Genomic DNA, 20849 nt, shown 5'->3' with positions numbered 1-20849 from the left:
GAGGTAATTTTCACACAACCCATGTAATACATAAGGGAAAGAGATACATAGTTGGCTTACAATCGCCACTTCACACAATTACATGAATAAAGCATTACATCAACCAGATACAATCAAGGTCCGACTACGAAACCCAAAATAAAAGAAGACTACCCCAAATGCTACATAGATCCCCGATCGTCCCAACTGGGCTCCACTACTGATCAACTGGAAACGGAACAACATAAAGGACAAGATCTTCCTAGAGCTCCTCTTTGAGCTTGGTTGTGCCATCTGCACGGTATACTCGGCACCTGCAAGCTGGTTTTGGAAGTATCTGTGAGTCACGGGGACTCAGCAATCTCACACCCTCGCGATCAAGACTATTTAAGCTTATAGGTAGGGTAAAAGGTATGAGGTGGAGCTGCAGCAAGCGACTAGCATATGCGGTGGCTAACATACGCAAATGAGAGCGAGAAGAGAAGGCAAAGCACGGTCCAGAAACTATGATCAAGAAGTGATCCTAGAACAACCTACGTCAAACATTACTCCAACACCGTGTTCACTTCCTGGACTCCGCCGGAAAGAGACCATCACGGTTACACATGCGGTCACGCGGTGGATGTATTTTAATTAAGGTAAACTTCAGGTTTTCTACAACCGGACATTAACAAATTCCCATCTGACCATAACCACGGGCACGGCTTTCAAAAGTTCAAATCCCTGCAGGGGTGTCCCAACTTAGCCCATCACAAGCTCTCACGGTCAACGAAGGATATTCCTTCTCCCAAGACAATCCGATCAGGCTCGGCATTCCGGTTACAAGACATCCTCGACAATGGTAAAACAAGTCCAGCAACACCGCCCGAATGTGCCGACAAATCCCGATAGGAGCTGCACATATCTCGTTCTCAGGGCACACTCAGATAGATCAAGCTACGAGTAAAACCAGCCCTCGAGTTTCCCCGAGGTGGCCCCGCAGGCTGCCCGTTTCGGACCAACACTTAGAGAAGCACTGGCCCGGGGGGTTAAAATAAAGATGACCCTTGAGTCTGCAGAACCCAAGGGAAAGAAAAGGCTAGGTGGCGAGCGGTAAAACCAATGTTGGGCATTGCTGGAGGAGTTTTATTCAAGGCGAACTGCCAAGGGGTTCCCATTATAACCCAACCGTGTAAGGAACCCAAAATCCGGGAACATAACACCGATATGACGGAAACTAGGGCGGCAAGAGTGGAACAAAACACCAGGCATAAGGCCGAGCCTTCCACCCTTTACCAAGTATATAGATGCATTAATTAAATAAGAGATATTGTGATATCCCAACAAAATATCCATGTTCCAACATGGAACAAGCTCCAATTTTCACCTGCAACTAACAATGCTATAAGAGGGGCTGAGCAAAGCGGTAACATAGCCAAACAGCGGTTTGCTAGGACAAGGTGGGTTAGAGGCTTGGCTTAACAATATGGGAGGCATGATAAGCAAGTGGTAGGTATCGCAGCATAGGCATAGCAAAAGAGCGAGCAACTAGCAAGAAAAGATAGAAGTGATTTCGAGGGTATGGTCATCTTGCCTGAGATCCCGCAAGGAAGAAGAACGAGTCCATGAGGAAGAAAAACAGACGTAGACGAACGGGTCCTCACAAACGCGACGTTATCGGAACCAACCCGAAGAAGCAACACCGGAAAGAAGCACACAACATAGTAAACAACCAACACATGAACATGGCATGATATGTGGGATGCGGTATGCGGTGCATATGCATGATCTACAAGGGGTTTTCTGTAAAACAACAGTTTTCTGGAAAAAGCTAAATTCGTAGACCTGAGAAAAAAACATGAACGGGCCGAAACTAATAGGCCCAGAAGTGCACAGGGGAAGTGCTGGAGCTGGCCTCACCCATGGGCTTCGGCCCAGGACGATGGAGCAGTGGGCCAGCTGGTTCGCTGGGTGGTGCTAGGACTTGTGCAAGAAGCGGCCCAGGCGCAAATCTGGGCAGGCGAGGCCGGTCAACGGGCGAGGGGTTCGGGCGAGCTGCTCTGCTCGTTCTGAAGACAGAAGCAGCAGCACACCCATGGTGATGCAGAGGACGACCGCGGGAGTTCCGATGACGGGGTCGGCGGACAACGGCGGGAACGGGCGGATAGAGGTGCGGGGGTGGTCAGATCCGAACGTGGGGAGCCCGTTTTTGGTGGTAGAGGAGCTTGGCGGCGTCAGCATCGGTGGTCCATGCCTCGGGTGCCCCTGGCGGCTTGCTAGGTCGTGTCCCTGAAGACAGAGAGGGAGAGAGGTGAGGCGAGGGAGAGAACGAGAGGAAGAAGGAGATTGGCAGGGCGCGAAGGTCGACTTGCAGGTCACCGGAGTGGCTAGGCGAGGAGGAGGTCCTGCGGGGCCCGAGGTCACAGGCGTCGAGGTGGCCGGATCCGGTCGCGGGGGATCGCCGGGATCCCATTCCCTGCCGGATCGAAGCGGAGGCGAGCCGGTGGACATGGAGCTCCATGGCGCGGGGCCCCTGGTCCAAAACAGAGTGAGGGAGACAGAGGTGAGACGAGGTAGGAGCACGGGAGAAAAGAAGAAGGCAGGGGCGACGTTGCTGCTAGTTCGGTCGCCGGCGACGGTGCCGGTCGCCGGACGACGAGGCGTGGTGGAGACGCACAGGGAGGCTCGGGGCTTCGAGGATACTAGCGCGAGAGGAGCTTGGGGAAAGAACAGCGAAGGAGCTCGGGGCTCGGGCGACCCAATTCGTCAAGCGCGCAAAAAGAGGGAGACTGTCGGGAAGGATTTGGATCGTGGTTGCGGGCTCCGGTTGGTGGTGCTGAAAACGAGGGAGGGAGAGGATGGCTGCGGGTTGGATCCCGATGAAGAGAGTGGCGGCGGCGAGGAGGATTGGTGGATTGGACAGGATAGGCTAGGGTTTGACTGGTTATATATAGAGAGTGGGTCTATATGCAGACTAATGGAAGCCCTTCGATCTAAAACAGACGGCTGAGAAAAAAAATAGGTTAGGAAGTCCAATAAACAAAATAGAGACGTTTTGTAGATATTTGGGGATGATCCGGACACAACGGTAACGACTGTCCGGTTCGGGTCCGGGACAACTTTCGGACGCGCGTGCGAGGAGGTCCGCGGACTGACGAGAGAGCCTAGGTTAGGCCTGGTGGTAGGTAGTGGACTGTGCGGAAGGCCTCAGGCTGAGAAAAAAGAAGAGAGAAAGGCCCGGCGACTGTTTCCGAAGACCGAAAACGTCCGACGTTAGACCGGCTATAATGCCGCTATAGTTTAACGGTTGGGCTATCAAACGAACTCTGAATGCAATGAAACTTGGCAGGCGGTCTACCTACAGCAAAACAACACGGCACGCCAACTTTCATCCCATTCCGAGAACATTTACCGGCCACTTATAAAATAATATTTCGGACGTGTCGCGAGCGCGTGCAAGTGTGTCTGGGCTCAGAACGGACAACGGAAGGAACTGGGAGACCGGGACAGATGCAAGTTTTGAAAACATAATGATGCAATGCACATGATGACATGGCAAGATGCAACACGCAAGCGAATGACATGATAACGACGACGAATAACTGAAAAACACCTGGCGCAACGGTCTCGAGGCATCACATCTTCACAACAAATATGAGCAGCAGCTGGAGCGTGGATTCGAGCGACAGTGGGTCGGGGAGCTCGACTGGACTTCGACCATGGGAAGCATGGCAAGCTGGCGATCCGGAGCTACGTCCTGGAGTCGCCCATGTCCTGCTTCCTCGCACTGCTGGCATCGAAATTCTAGATGTCAGGTACCGCAATCACGCCCTCTATGCAACCATTCTTAGTGGAGGAAGGTATGTATAACTCAACTCAGCGCGTGAAAACTCTCTGATCAAACACATGAAGCAGCCACGCGGTAGGAAATCGGAACATGCAAGCAAGGTCGAGTTGTGGTGCCATTGCGGTCACGATGAGGGTTCGCGGGGAAGGAACAATTGACCATTGTTCTCCACATTGTTCATCGGTTGCAGTATTCAAGTATGAAGATTTCAAGTGTGAACTTCAAAAGGGTGCAAATGAATGTGATGCTTGAATTGAGATTGCTTACATTGCATAAAAACTCCTCCTAGTTCCTCAAAGAAAAAAAAACTCCTACAAGTATAGATGCACGTAACACAGAGATCCAATACAGTCGAAAGATCAATTTAAATTTCAAAAGAGGCACCATAGATTCGATTCCGCAATAGATTCAGAACGGCCATGGAGTTGTCAAACTTGTGTTAACTGATCTTCTATAGTTGTAAAGACCTGAGCTTTCTTACATCAAATGAATGAGATCAATCTTATCTGAAGTTACAGTCTGATCAGGATTTACTGAGACTGACTTGGGCAAGAGCAAGCGGTGTTGCTCGTAATTTAAGAAATACTCCCTCCGTTTCAAATTAGAACATGTTTGTTCACTTATTTCAGTCTGTATATAGCCTATTTCAGTCTGTATATAGCCTATGTTGATATGTGCAAAACATCTTTCAATTCAGAACAGAGGGAGTAAGACTTGGGTTCAATTTTCAGACTATTATGCATAACTTCCGAGCGCAGGCTGCTGCTAGGCCCGCTCCGGCCCGGCGGCCATCTCCGTGTCAGCCCGGAGTGGATCCAATCGCTCAACGGTACGTGCCTCTTCGCCTTCCTCCCATTCCTCGAGTCACGCTCTTAATCAAATTAGGCTCATTCATCTTTCCTGCTTGGATCAACGAATCTAATCTGCAAGTGGATTCGATCACGCAGGCACGACGCTGCCAGAGGCGAGCAACCACCGCACGCTATTCGTGGGGCTTGCTAGAGCCGAGAGCTCCAACCTGGCGATGGTCCCCTGGGCGCCGCCCCGCGCCCAGACGGCGTGCACGGCGGCAGAGATGATGGAGGCCGAGGACGGCGAGGGCACGTCCATGGAGGTGGAGCGGGATAGGGCCGACCAGCAGCTCTCGATGCCCCAGTGGCAGCAGCAGCAGCACTACATGGTGCAGCAGCAGCCGATCCCGGTGGCGTGGTCATGGTGAAGCGCCGCCGGTGTAGTGTTAGGAGGAAGGAGAATCCGTAGGTGCATGTGTCCATAGTAGTGTTCTTCAACGGTGGTTTTGGTCTGCGCCGCTGCTCTGCCTCCATGGTGCGAGCAGACGAGGTGCGGAGAGCAGGAGATGGCCTATTGACGCCGTCCGTTTTAGCGGGAGGGGAGCGACGGTGGTCTCCACAATGGGTCCGAACGCTAGACGGGAGATTTTGGTTTGGCCCAGAGCAGAGGAGGTGTACGCTGTATCCCGAGCCCCAATGCTTACAAAAGAAGAAGAGTCCCTGTGCATTTCGCGTTACTCCTTTCCTTCAAAGTGCTCGCGACAGGGAAATTTCACGTTACTCCTTTCCTTCAAAGTGCTCGCAATAGGGAAATTTCTCGCTCCAATTTTGATAAGTATTCCATCTGTTTCTAAATATAAGGCTTTTTTTAGAGATTTTAATATAAAATATATCCAGATTTTATATGGATATATTTTAGAGATTCACTCATTTTGCTTTGTATGTAGTTTATATTAAAATTCTGAAAGGCTTATGTTTAGGAACGGATGGAGTACTACAGTAGAGGAGTAAATTGAATTTGCGCCTTCCTCTTAATCGAGCAAAAAAGCTTGTACAACGAGGTTATGGCAACTCTAACCAATCCCCTATCCGACCGCATGGGAGGATAAATTCGACTTTCCAGGATAAAATCGACTTTCCTAACTAACGTCGTACCTAACCGATTCGAATAGAGGAAGATAATTTATCCACCTTCACCGAAACCCCCTCCAATTTTCCTAAATATCCTTATCATTCGCGCGGCCGAGGAAAATGCCCCGCCCTCGCGCCGGCTTCATTCCCGTAGCAGTTGATACGTCTCCAACGTATCTATAATTTTTGATTGCTCCATGCTATATTATCTACTGTTTTGGACATTATTGGGCATTATTATCCACTTTTATATTATTTTTGGGACTAACCTATTAACCGGAGGCCCAGCCCAGAATTGCTTTTTTTGTCTGTTTTAGGGTTTCGAAGAAAAGGAATATCAAACGGAGTCCAAACGGAATGAAACCTTCGGAAACGTGATTTTCTCAACGAACAAAACCCAGGAGACTTGGACCTTACGTCAAGACACAAAAGAGGAGGCCACGAGGTAGGGGGGCGCGCCTACCCTTCCCAGGCGCGCCCTCCACCCTCGTGGGCCCCCTGTTGCTCCACCAACGTACTCCTTCCTCCTATATATACCTACGTACCCCCAAACGATTAGAGACGGAGCCAAAACCCTAATTCCATCGCCTCAACTTTCTGTATCCACGAGATCCCATCTTGGGGCCTGTTCCGGAGCTCCGCCGGAGGGGGCATCGATCACGAAGGGCTTCTACATCAACACCATAGCCCCTCTGATGAAGTGTGAGTAGTTCACCTCAGACCTACGGGTCCATAGTTATTAGCTAGATGTCTTATTCTCTCTTTTTGGATCTCAATACAATGTTCTCCCCCTCTCTTGTGGAGAACTATTCGATGTAATCTTCTTTCTGCGGTGTGTTTGTTGAGACCGATGAATTGTGGGTTTATGATCAAGTCTATCTATGAACAATATTTGAATCTTCTCTGAATTCTTTTATGTATGATTAGTTATCTTTTCAAGTCTCTTCGAATTATCAGTTTGGTTTGGCCTACTAGATTGATCTTTCTTGCAATGGGAGAAGTGCTTAGCTTTGGGTTCAATCTTGCGGTGTCCTTTCCCAGTGACAGTAGGGGCAGCAAGGCACGTATTGTATTGTTGCCATCGAGGATAACAAGATGGGGTTTTCATCATATTGCATGAGTTTATCCCTCTACATCATGTCATCTTGCTTAAGGCGTTACTCTGCTTTTAACTTAATACTCTAGATGCATGCTGGATAGCGGTCGATGAGTGGAGTAATAGTAGTAGATGCAGGCAGGAGTTGCTCTACTTGTCTTGGACATGATGCCTATATACATGATCATGCCTAGATATTCTCATAACTATGCTCAATTCTGTCAATTGCTCAACAGTAATTTGTTCACCCACCATAGAATACTTATGCTCTCGAGAGAAGCCACTAGTGAAACCTATGGCCCCCGGGTCTATCTTCATCATATTAATCTCCTACTACTTAGTTATTTCCTTTGCTTTTATTTTACTTTGCATCTTTATCATAAAAATACCAAAAATATTATCTTATCACATCTATCAGATCTCACGCTCGTAAGTGGCCGTGTAGGGATTGACAACCCCTTATCGCGTTGGTTGCGAGGATTTATTTGTTTTGTGCAGGTGCGAGGGACTGGCGCGTAGCCTCCTACTGGATTGATACCTTGGTTCTCAAAAACTGAGGGAAATACTTACGCTACTTTGCTGCATCATCCCTTCCTCTTCGGGGAAAACCAACGTAGTGCTCAAGAGGTAGCAAGAAGGATTTCTGGCGCCGTTGCCGGGGAGGTCTACGCAAAAGTCAACATACCAAGTACCCATCACATACCCTTATCTCCTGCATTACATTATTTGCCATTTGCCTTCTCGTTTTCCTCTCCCCCACTTCACCCTTACCGTTTTATTCGCCCTCTCTCTCTATCCTCCCTCTCTTTCTCTATTTGCCTCTTTTTGCCTGCTTGCTTTTTGTTTGCTTGTGTGTTAGTTTGCTTGCTTGTCGCGATGGCTCAAGATAACACTAAATTGTGTGACTTCATCAATACCAACAACAGTGATTTTGTTAGCACTCCGATTGCTCCTCTTACCGATGCTAAATCTTGTGAAATTAATACTGCTTTGCTGAATCTTGTCATGAAAGATCCGTTTTCCGGCCTTCCTAGTGAAGATGCCGCTACCCATCTAAATAGCTTCGTCGATTTGTGTGATATGCAAAAGAAGAAAGATGTGGCTAATGATATTGTTAAATTGAAGCTATTTCCTTTTTCGCTTAGAGATCGTGCTAAAGCTTGGTTTTCGTCTTTGCCTAAAAATAGTATTGATTCATGGAACAAATGCAAAGATGCTTTTATCTCTAAGTATTTTCCTCTCGCTAAGATCATCTCTCTTAGAAACGATATTATGAAATTTAAGAAACTTGATCATGAACATGTTGCACAAGCTTGGGAGAGAATGAAACTAATGACGTAATTGCCCTACGCATGGTTTAAATTTGTGGATGATTATACAAAATTTTTATGCCGGATTGAATTTTGCTTCTAGAAATCTTTTAGATTCGGCCGCGGGAGGCACTTTTATGGAAATCACTTTAGGAGAAGCTACTAAACTCCTAGATAATATTATGGTTAATTATCTCAATGGCATACTGAAAGATCTACTAATAAAAAGGTACATGCGATAGAAGAAATTAATGTTTTGAGTGGAAAGATGGATGAAATTATGAAATTATTTGCTAGTAAGAGCGTTTCTTCTAATCCTAATGATATGCCCTTGTCTACTTTGATTGAGAATAATAATGAATCTCTGGATGTGAATTTTGTTGGTAGGAACAATTTTGGTAACAACGCATATAGAGGAAATTTCCATCCTAGGCCTTATCCTAGTAACCCTCTAATAATTATGGTAATTCCTACAACAATTCTTATGGAAATTATAATAAGATGCCCTCTGATTTTGAATCTAATATTAAAGAATTTATTACTTTGCAAAATAATTTTAATGCTTTGACTGAAGAAAAATTGCTTAAGATTAATGAGTTGGCTAGGAACGTTGATAGAATTTCTCTTGATGTTGATTCTTTGAAATTTAGATCTATTCCACCTAAGCATGATATCAATGAGTCTCTCAAAGCCATGAGAATTTCCATTGATGAGTGCAAAGAAAGAACCGCTAGGATGCGTGCTAAGAAAGATGCCTTTATAAGAGCGTGTTCTTCTAGTTCCTATAAAAATAAAGATGAAGATATAAAAGTTATTGATGTGTCCCCTATTAAATCTTTGTTTTGTAATATGAATCTTGATAATGATGGGACTGAATATGATTCACCTTTACCTAGAAGGCGTTCCAAGAATTCGGAATTTTTTGATCTTGATGCTAAAATTGATAAAAGTGGTATGGAAGAAATTAAAACCCTAGATGTTGCTAAACCCACTATTATGGATTTCAAGGAATTTAACTATGAAAATTGATCTTTGGTTGATTGTATTTACTTGTTGCAATCCGTGCTAAATTCTCCTCACGCTTATAGTCAAAATAAAGCGTTTACTAAACATATCGTTGATGCCTTGATGCAATCTTATGAAGAAAAACTTGAATTGGAAGTTTCTATCCCTAGAAAACTTTATGATGAGTGGGAACCAACTATTAAAATTAAAATTAAAGATCATGAATGCTATGCTTTATGTGATTTGGGTGCTAGTGTTTCCACGATTCCAAAGACTTTGTGTGATTTGTTAGGTTTCCGTGATTTTGATGATTGCTCTCTAAACTTGCACCTTGCGGATTCCACTATTAAGAAACCTATGGGAAGAATTAATGATGTTCTTATTGTTGCAAATAGGAATTATGTGCCCGTAGATTTTATTGTTCTTGACATAGATTGCAATCCTTCATGTCCTATTATTCTTGGTAGACCTTTCCTTAGAACGATTGGTGCAATTATTGATATGAAGGAAGGAAATATTAGATTCCAATTTCCATTAAGGAAAGGCATGGAACACTTTCCTAGAAAGAAAATTAAATTACCCTTATGAATCTATTATGAGAGCCACTTATGGATTGAAGGAAATATGCCCTAGAGGCAATAATAAAGTTATTATTTATTTCCTTATATCATGATAAATGTTTATTATTCATGCTAGAATTGTATTAACCGGAAACATAATACTTGTGTGAATACATAGACAAACTAAACGTCACTAGTATGCCTCTACTTGACTAGCTCGTTAATCGAAGATGGTTATGTTTCCTAACCATAGACATGTGTTGTCATTTGATTAACGGGATCACATCATTAGGAGAATGATGTGATTGACATGACCCATTCCATTTGCTTAGCACCCGATCGTTTAGTATGTTGCTATTGCTTTCTTCATGACTTATACATGTTCCTATGACTATGAGATTATGCAACTCCCGTTTGCCGAAGGAACACTTTGTGCTACCAAACGTCACAACTTAACTGGGTGATTATAAAGGTGCTCTACAGGTGTCTCCAAAGGTAGATGTTGGGTTGGCGTATTTCGAGATTAGGATTTGTCACTCCGATTGTCGGAGAGGTATCTCTGGGCCCTCTCGGTAATGCACATCACATAAGCCTTGCAAGCATTGCAACTAATGAGTTAGTTGTGAGATGATGTATTACGGAACGAGTAAAGAGACTTGCCGGTAACGAGATTGAACTAGGTATTGAGATACCGACGATCGAATCTCGGGCAAGTAACATACCGATGACAAAGGGAACAACATATGTTGTTATGCGGTCTGGCCGATAAAAGATCTTCGTAGAATATGTAGGAGCCAATATGAGCATCCAGGTTCCGCTATTGGTTATTGACCGGAGACGTGTCTCGGTCATGTCTACATTGTTCTCGAACCCATAGGGTCCGCACGCTTAAGGTTTCGATGACAGTTATATTATGAGTTTATGAGTTTTGATGTACCGAAGTTTGTTCGGAGTCCCGGATGTGATCACGGACATGACGAGGAGTCTCGAAATGGTTGAGACATAAAGATTGATATATTGGAAGCCTATATTTGGATATCGGAAGTGTTCCGGGTGAAATCGGGATTTTACCGGAGTACCGGGAGGTTACCGGAACCCCCCGGGAGGTATATGGGCCTTAGCGGGCTTTAGTGGAAGAGAGGAGAGGTGGCTAGGGCTGGGCCGCGCACCGCTCCCCCCTAGTCCGAATAGGACAAGGAGAGGGGGCCGGCGCCCCCCTTCCTTCTCTCTCTCCTCTTTCCCCCCTCCCGAATCCTATTCCAACTAGGAAAGGGGGGAATCCTACTCCCGGAGGGAGTAGGACTCCTCCTGGCGCGCCCTCCCTGGCCGGCCGCACCTCCCCTTTGATCCTTTATATACGGAGGCAGGGGGCACCCCTAGACACACAAGTTGATCCACGTGATCATATTCTTAGTCGTGTGCGGTGCCCCCTTCCACCATAGTCCCCGATAATATTGTAGTGGTGCTTAGGCGAAGCCCTGCGACGGTAGTACATCAAGATCGTCACCACGCCGTCGTGCTGACGGAACTCTTCCCTGACACTTTGCTGGATCGGAGTCCGGGGATCGTCATCGAGCTGAACGTGTGCTAGAACTCGGAGGTGTCGTAGTTTCGGTGCTTGATCGGTCGGGCCGTGAAGACGTACGACTACATCAACCACGTTGTGCTAACGCTTCCGTTGTCGATCTACAAGGGTACGTAGATCACACTCTCCCCTCTCGTTGCTATGCATCACCATGATCTTGCGTGTGCGTAGGAATTTTTTTGAAATTACTACGAAACCCAACAGTGGCATCCGAGCCTAGGTTTTATATGTTGATGTTATATGCACGAGTAGAACACAAGTGAGTTGTGGGCGATATAATTCATACTGTTTACCAGCATGTCATACTTTGGTTTGGCGGTATTGTTGGACGAAGCGGCCCGGACCGATATTACGCGTACGCTTATGCGAGACCGGTTCTCCCGACGTGCTTTGCACAAAGGTGGCTAGCGGGTGACAGTTTCTCCAACTTTAGTTGAACCGAGTGTGGCTACGCCCGGTCCTTGCGAAGGTTAAAACAGCACCAACTTGACAAACTATCGTTGTGGTTTTGATGCGTAGGTAAGATTAGTTCTTGCTTAAGCCCGAAGCAGCCACGTAAACATGCAACAACAAAGTAGAGGACGTCTAACTTGTTTTTGCAGGGCATGTTGTGATGTGATATGGTCAAGACATGATGCTAAATTTTATTGTATGAGATGATCATGTTTTGTAACCGAGTTATCGGCAACTGACAGGAGCCATATGGTTGTCGCTTTATTGTATGCAATGCAATCGCGCTGTAATGCTTTACTTTATCACTAAGCGACAGCGATAGTCGTGGAAGCATAAGATTGGCGAGACGACAACGATGCTACGATGGAGATCAAGGTGTCGCGCCGGTGACGATGGTGATCACGACGGTGCTTCGAAGATGGAGATCACAAGCACAAGATGATGATGGCCATATCATATCACTCATATTGATTGCATGTGATGTGTATCTTTTATGCATCTTATCTTGCTTTGATTGACGGTAGCATTATAAGATGATCTCTCACTAATTATCAAGAAGTGTTCTCCCTGAGTATGCACCGTTGTGAAAGTTCTTCGTGCTGAGACACCACGTGATGATCGGGTGTGATAGGCTCTATGTTCAAATACAACCGGTGCAAAACAGTTGCACACGCGGAATACTCAGGTTATACTTGACGAGCCAAACATATACAGATATGGCCTCGGAACACGGAGACCGAAAGGTCAAGCGTGAATCATATAGTAGATATGATCAACATAGCGATGTTCACCAATGAAACTACTCCATCTCACGTGATGATCGGACATGGTTTAGTTGATTTGGATCACGTAATCACTTAGAGGATTAGAGGGATGTCTATCTAAGTGGGAGTTCCTTAAGTAATATGATTAATTGAACCTAAATTTATCATGAACTTAGTACCTGATAGTATCTTGCTTATTCATGTTTGATTGTAGATAGATGGCCCGTACTGTTGTTCCGTTGAATTTTAATGCGTTCCTTGAGAAAGCAAAGTTGAAAGATGATGGTAGCAATTACACGGACTGGGTCCGTAACTTGAGGATTATCCTCATTGCTGCACAGAAGAATTACGTCCTGGAAGCACCGCTGGGTGCCAGGCCTGCTGCTGGAGCAACACCAGATGTTATGAACGTCTGGCAGAGCAAAGCTGATGACTACTCGATAGTTCAGTGTGCCATGCTTTACGGCTTAGAATCGGGACTTCAACGACGTTTTGAACGTCATGGAGCATATGAGATGTTCCAGGAGTTGAAGTTAATATTTCAAGAAAATGCCCGGATTGAGAGATATGAAGTCTCCAATAAGTTCTATAGCTGTAAGATGGAGGAGAACAGTTCTGTCAGTGAACATATACTCAAAATGTCTGGGTATAATAATCACTTGATTCAATTGGGAGTTAATCTTCCAGATGATTGCGTCATTGACAGAATTCTCCAATCACTGCCACCAAGCTACAAGAGCTTCATGATGAACTATAATATGCAAGGGATGAATAAGACTATTCCCGAGCTCTTCGCAATGCTGAAAGCTGCGGAGGTAGAAATCAAGAAGGAGCATCAAGTGTTGATGGTCAACAAGACCACTAGTTTCAAGAAAAAGGGCAAAGGGAAGAAGAAGGGGAACTTCAAAAAGAACGGCAAGCAAGTTGCTGCTCAAGAGAAGAAACCCAAACCTGGACCTAAGCCTGAAACTGAGTGCTTCTACTACAAGCAGACTGGTCACTGGAAGCGGAACTGCCCCAAGTATTTGGCGGATAAGAAGGATGGCAAGGTGAACAAAGGTATATGTGATATACATGTTATTGATGTGTACCTTACTAATGCTCGCAGTAGCACCTGGGTATTTGATACTGGTTCTGTTGCTAATATTTGCAACTCGAAACAGGGACTACGGATTAAGCGAAGATTGGCTAAGGACGAGGTGACGATGCGCGTGGGAAATGGTTCCAAAGTCGATGTGATCGCAGTCGGCACGCTACCTATACATCTACCTTCGGGATTAATATTATACCTAAATAATTGTTATTTGGTGCCAGCGTTAAGCATGAACATTATATCTGGATCTTGTTTGATGCGAGACGGTTATTCATTCAAATCAGAGAATAATGGTTGTTCTATTTACATGAGTAATATCTTTTATGGTCATGCACCCTTAAAGAGTGGTCTATTCTTATTAAATCTCGATAGTAGTGACACACATATTCATAGTGTTGAAACCAAAAGATGCAAAGTTGATAATGATAGTGCAACTTATTTGTGGCACTGCCATTTAGGTCATATCGGTATAAAGCGTATGAAGAAACTCCATAATGATGGGCTTTTGGAACCACTTGATTATGAATCACTTGGTACTTGCGAACCGTGCCTTATGGGTAAGATGACAAAAACACCGTTCTCCGGTACTATGGAGAGAGCAACAGATTTGTTGGAAATCATACATACAGATGTATGTGGACCGATGAATGTTGATGCTCATGGCGGATATCGTTATTTTCTCACCTTCACAGATGACTTAAGCAGATATGGGTATATCTACTTAATGAAACACAAGTCTGAAACGTTTGAGAAGTTCAAAGAATTTCAGAGTGAAGTTGAAAATCATCGTAACAAAAAAATAAAATTCCTACGATCTGATCATGGAGGAGAATATTTGAGTTACGAGTTTGGTGTACATTTGAAACAATGTGGAATAGTTTCGCAACTCACGCCACCCGGAACACCACAGCGTAATGGTGTGTCCGAACGTCGTAATCGTACTTTACTAGATATGGTACGATCTATGATGTCTCTTACTGATTTACCGCTATTGTTTTGGGGATACGCTCTAGAGACGGCCGCATTCACGTTAAATAGGGCACCATCAAAATCCGTTGAGACGACGCCTTATGAACTGTGGTTTGGCAAGAAACCAAAGTTGTCGTTTCTGAAAGTTTGGGGCTGCGATGCTTATGTGAAAAAGCTTCAACCTGATAAGCTTGAACCCAAATCAGAGAAATGTGTCTTCATAGGATATCCAAAGGAAACTATTGGATACACCTTCTATCACAGATCCGAAGGCAAGACTTTTGTTACTAAATTCGGAAACTTTCTGGAGAAGGAGTTTCTCTCGAAAGAAGTGAGTGGGAGGAAAATAGAACTTGACGAGGTAACAGTACCTACTCCCTTATTGGAAAGTAGTACATCACAGAAACCTGTTTCTGTAACACCTACACCAATTAGTGAGGAAGCTAATGATAATGATCATGAAACTTCAGAACAAGATACTACTGAACCTCGTAGATCAACCAGAGTGAGATCCGCACCAGAGTGGTACGGTAACCCTGTTCTGGAAGTCATGCTACTAGATCATGACGAACCTACGAACTATGAAGAAGCGATGGTGAGCCCAGATTCCGCAAAATGGCTTGAAGCCATGAAATCTGAGATGGGATCCATGTATGAGAACAAAGTATGGACTTTGGTTGACTTGCCCACTGATTGGCAAGCAATTGAGAATAAATGGATCTTCAAGAAGAAGACTGACGCTGACGGTAATATTACTGTCTACAAAGCTCGACTTGTCGCAAAAGGTTTTCGGCAAGTTCAAGGGATTGACTACGATGAGACCTTCTCAGCCGTAGCGATGCTTAAGTCTGTCCGAATCATTGTTAGCAATTGCCGCATTTTATGATTATGAAATTTGGCAGATGGATGTCAAAACTGCATTCCTGAATGGATTTCTGGAAGAAGAGTTGTATATGATGCAAACCAGAGGTTTTGTCGATCCAAAGGAGCTAACAAAGTGTGCAAGCTCCAGCGATCCATTTATGGACTGGTGCAAGCCTCTCGGAGTTGGAATAAACGCTTTGATAGTGTGATCAAAGCATTTGGTTTTATACAGACTTTTGGAGAAGCCTGTATTTACAAGAAAGTGAGTGGGAGCTCTGTAGCATTTCTGATATTATATGTGGATGACATATTACTAATTGGAAATGATATAGAATTTCTGGATAGCATAAAGGGATACTTGAATAAGAGTTTTTCAATGAAAGACCTCGGTGAAGCTGCTTACATATTAGGCATTAAGATCTATAGAGATAGATCAAGACGCTTAATTGGACTTTCACAAAGCACATACCTTGACAAAGTTTTGAAGAAGTTCAAAATGGATCAAGCAAAGAAAGGGTTCTTGCCTGTGTTACAAGGTGTGAAGTTGAGTCAGACTCAATGCCCGACCACTGCAGAAGATAGAGAGAAAATGAAAGATGTTCCCTATGCTTCAGCCATAGGCTCTATCATGTATGCAATGCTGTGTACCAGACCTGATGTGTGCCTTGCTATAAGTTTAGCAGGGAGGTACCAAAGTAATCCAGGAGTGGATCACTGGACAGCGGTCAAGAACATCCTGAAATACCTGAAAAGGACTAAGGATATGTTTCTCGTTTATGGAGATGACAAAGAGCTAATCATAAATGGTTACGTCGATGCAAGCTTTGACACTGATCCGGACGATTCTAAATCGCAAACCGGATACGTGTTTACGTTAAATGGTGGAGCTGTCAGTTGGTGCAGTTCTAAACAAAGCGTCGTGGCGGGATCTACGTGTGAAGCAGAATACATAGCTGCTTCGGAAGCAGCAAATGAAGGAGTCTGGATGAAGGAGTTCATATCCGATCTAGGTGTCATACCTAGTGCATCGGGTCCAATGAAAATCTTTTGTGACAATACTGGTGCAATTGCCTTGGCAAAGGAATCCAGATTTCACAAAAGAACCAAGCACATCAAGAGACGCTTCAATTCCATCTGGGATCTAGTCCAGGTGGGAGACATAGAGATTTGCAAGATACATACGGATCTGAATGTAGCAGACCCATTGACTAAGCCTCTTCCACGGGCAAAACATGATCAGCACCAAGGCTCCATGGGTGTTAGAATCATTACTGTGTAATCTAGATTATTGACTCTAGTGCAAGTGGGAGACTGAAGGAAATATGCCCTAGAGGCAATAATAAAGTTATTATTTATTTCCTTATATCATGATAAATGTTTATTATTCATGCTAGAATTGTATTAACCGAAAACATAATACATGTGTGAATACATAAACAAACAGAGTGTCACTAGTATGCCTCTACTAGACTAGCTCGTTAATCAAAGATGGTTATGTTTCCTAACCATGAACAAAGAGTTGTTGTTTGATTAACGGGATCACATCATTAGGTGAATGATCTGATTGACATGACCCATTCCATTAGCTTAGCACCCGATCGTTTAGTATGTTGCTATTGCTTTCTTTATGACTTATACATGTTCCTATGACTATGAGATTATGAAACTCCCGTCTGCCGGAGGAACACTTTGTGTGCTACCAAACGTCACAACGTAACTGGGTGATTATAAAGGTGCTCTACAGGTGTCTCCAAAGGTAGATGTTGGGTTGGCGTATTTCGAGATTAGGATTTGTCACTCCGCTTGTCGGAGAGGTATCTCTGGGCCCTCTCGGTAATGCACATCACATAAGCCTTGCAAGCATTGCAACTAATGAGTTAGTTGTGAGATGATGTATTACGGAACGAGTAAAGAGACTTGCCGGTAACGAGATTGAACTAGGTATTGAGATACCGACGATCGAATCTCGGGCAAGTAACATACCGATGACAAAGGGAACAACGTATGTTGTTATGCGGTCTGACCGATAAAAGATCTTCATATAATATGTAGGAGACAATATGAGCATCCAGGTTCCGCTATTGGTTATTGACCGGAGACGTGTCTCGGTCATGTCTACATTGTTCTCGAACCCGTAGGGTCCGCATGCTTAAGGTTTCGATGACAGTTATATTATGAGTTTATGAGTTTTGATGTACCGAAGTTTGTTCGGAGTCCCGGATGTGATCACGGACATGACGAGGAGTCTCGAAATGGTCGAGACATAAAGATTGATATATTGGAAGCCTATATTTGGATATCGGAAGTGTTCCGGGTGAAATCGGGATTTTACCGGAGTACAGGGAGGTTACCGAAACCCCCCGGGAGGTATATGGGCCTTAGTGGGCTTTAGTGGAAGAGAGGAGAGGTGGCCAGGGTTGGGCCGCGCGCCCCTCCCCCCTAGTCCGAATAGGACAAGGAGAGGGGGCCGGCGCCCCCCTTCCTTCTCTCTCTCCTCTTTCCCCCCTCCCGAATCCTATTCCAACTAGGAAAGGGGGGAATCCTACTCCCGGAGGGAGTAGGACTCCTCCTGGCGCGCCCTCCCTGGCCGGCCGCACCTCCCCTTTGATCCTTTATATACGGAGGCAGGGGGCACCCCTAGACACACAAGTTGATCCACGTGATCATATTCTTAGCCGTGTGTGGTGCCCTCTTCCACCATAGTCCTCGATAATATTGTAGCGGTGCTTAGGCGAAGCCCTGCGACGGTAGTACATCAAGATCATCACCACGCCGTCGTGCTGACGGAACTCTTCCCCGACACTTTGCTGGATCGGAGTCCGGGGATCATTATCGAGCTGAACGTGTGCTAGAACTCGGAGGTGTCGTAGTTTCGGTGTCGGTCGGGCCGTGAAGATGTACGACTACATCAACCACGTTGTGCTAACGCTTCCGTTGTCGATCTACAAGGGTACGTAGATCACACTCTCCCCTCTCGTTGCTATGCATCACCATGATCTTGCGTGTGCGTAGGAATTTTTTTGAAATTAATCTGAACCCACACAAAAACACCCCAACTCTAGCAGACTCTAGCCCTACTACACTGGTCATTTCTGATGCCCCAACTCAGCAGACCCCAACTGCAGCAAACAATATGATTATGCCAGTTGACATAGCACCAGCTCTACGATGCAAAACCCCCATTCCAGCAAAGAGTACACCAAATCCAGTTGCCAAATCCCTTTTCGAACCAGAGAGAGCCCCAATTGCAGCAAATAGGACCCCTGTTCCATTTCTTCCCAGTTTAGAAGACGAAGCTTATATGTTGTCAGGAACTTTGTGCGCATCTTTCCTTCATGGAAAGATTATACCGCAGACACAGAACAATTTCCAGTCTTCCTCCGCAACTTACGCGTAAGTAATGTACTAATGTTATTCATGGTCATTACTGCATATGTTTCTGCTGACAGAAGACACAAGATTTCATTCTTTTAAATAGGCGAGCCAAACTGGATTGTGATGACGAGCAAGGGTTGGTTGCGCTTTTCAAGCACTCGTTGATGAAGTATCGTTCCTACCTGAGGCAAGCGCACTTCGATGGCAAGCCTCTAACGAAATTTCTATAAAGTCTCCGGTGCTACATTTATCCGACGGTGACTGGAATAATCTTGTTACACATTGGTCTCGGCTGCAGCGTAAGGTACTGTCTATGATATCACATCACAATTTGAACTACATTTCTGCATTTGCCTTAATGTCTCACTTGTACGAAAACTGTTAGCAGAAGAACATTCATTCTCAAGGGACCACAGAATCTCGCAACTATACTGCACACTGCATTGCTCTTGTGAGTACCTCTTGCCCTGTATGACCATACTTACTTTCATAGCTGTTTGATTATGTAGCATCACTGCACATGTTAGCCTCGTTATCGTCCATTTGGTGGACATTATAAGATCCGTATGGACTCTTACATAAATTTAGAATCAACCCAATGCTTTTGAAGAGGTTTAGCTCTGCAGTCCTCTTGTAAGGACTGAACGTCGTCTATCACTGTACTTACATTAACAGCTACTCCCTCCGTCCCATAATATAAGAACGTTTTGTACAGTACACCAGTGTTCAAAACACTCTTGTATTATGGGAAGAGGGATTGGTTCATTGTAGCATTCTGCATCTTATCTCCTCGCCACCATTTACTAAAAAGATCACTGTCGGTGTCAAAACCGGCGGATCTCGGGTAGGGGGTCCCGAACTGTGCGTCTAGGCCGGATGGTAACAGGAGGCAAGGGACACGAAGTTTTACCCAGGTTCGGGCCCTCTCGATGGAGGTAAAACCCTACGTCCTGCTTGATTAATATTGATGATATGGGTAGTACAAGAGTAGATCTACCACGAGATCAGAGGGCTAAACCCTAGAAGCTAGCCTATGGTATGATTGTTGTTGTATGTTGTCCTACGGACTAAAACCCTCCGGTTTATATACACACCGGAGAGGGTTAGTGTAACACCCCGGATATACTTTCCCAATATGTATCCAACTCTTGCCGTTTCCGGCCTTAAGTTATTTTATTTTCTCGGGTTCGGGTTTTTGTCTCCGTGTGTTGTTATCGTTGTCATGCATCTCATATCATGTCATCATGTGCATTGCATTTGCATACGTGTTCATCTCATGCATTCGAGCATTTTCCCCGTTGTCCGTTTTGCATTCCGGCGCTTCATTCTCCTCTGGTGGTCATTTCTACTTTTCTTCATGTGTGGGGATTAAACATTTCCGGATTGGACCGAGACTTGCCAAGCGGCCTTGGTTTACTACCGGTAGACCGCCTGTCAAGTTTCGTACCATTTGGACTTCGTTTGATGCTCCAACGGTTAACCGAGTGACCGAAAAGGCCTCATGTGTGTTGCAGCCCAACACCCCTCCAAGTTGGCCCAAAACCCACCAAAACCTTCTCCTTCATCTAGAGCGTTCGATCACGATCGCGTGGACGAAAACCGCACCTCATTTGGAAACTCCTAGCTCCCTCTACCTCTATATATAGACCACCTCCTCGAAATTCCCGGATCTCCTCTCCCCCTAACCCTAAAAATCAGCTCCGCTGCCATCGGACACGTCCGGCCGCTCCGCCGGACCTATCAGCAAGCGCCACGTGGGCGCCGAGCCCCACTTCGCGCCGAAGCCCGCCGGGCCCGTGGCCGGCCCGCTCGCGCCGCGCCCGGGCCAGAGGCGCCCCGCGCCGCGCCGCCTCATCCGCTACCTCGCGCCGCCGCCCGCGCCCGGAGCGCCTCGCCGCGCCGCCGTCGCCGTCCGGTCGCCGGCGCCGCCTCCGCCCCGACGTCCGGCGTCCTCCTCGCCGCCCCATCCCGCCGGCCGCCGCCCCTCGCCGCGGAGCGCCGCCACCGCCACCATCTCCGGCCTCTCCTCCTCCCCGCGGCCCCGAGAA

The sequence above is a fragment of the Triticum urartu genome, chromosome 5, assembly GCF_003073215.2.
Source record: "Triticum urartu cultivar G1812 chromosome 5, Tu2.1, whole genome shotgun sequence".
Taxonomy (NCBI): domain Eukaryota; kingdom Viridiplantae; phylum Streptophyta; class Magnoliopsida; order Poales; family Poaceae; genus Triticum; species Triticum urartu.
The sequence above is the reverse complement of the archived record's forward strand: the minus strand, read 5'-3'. Positions refer to the sequence as shown.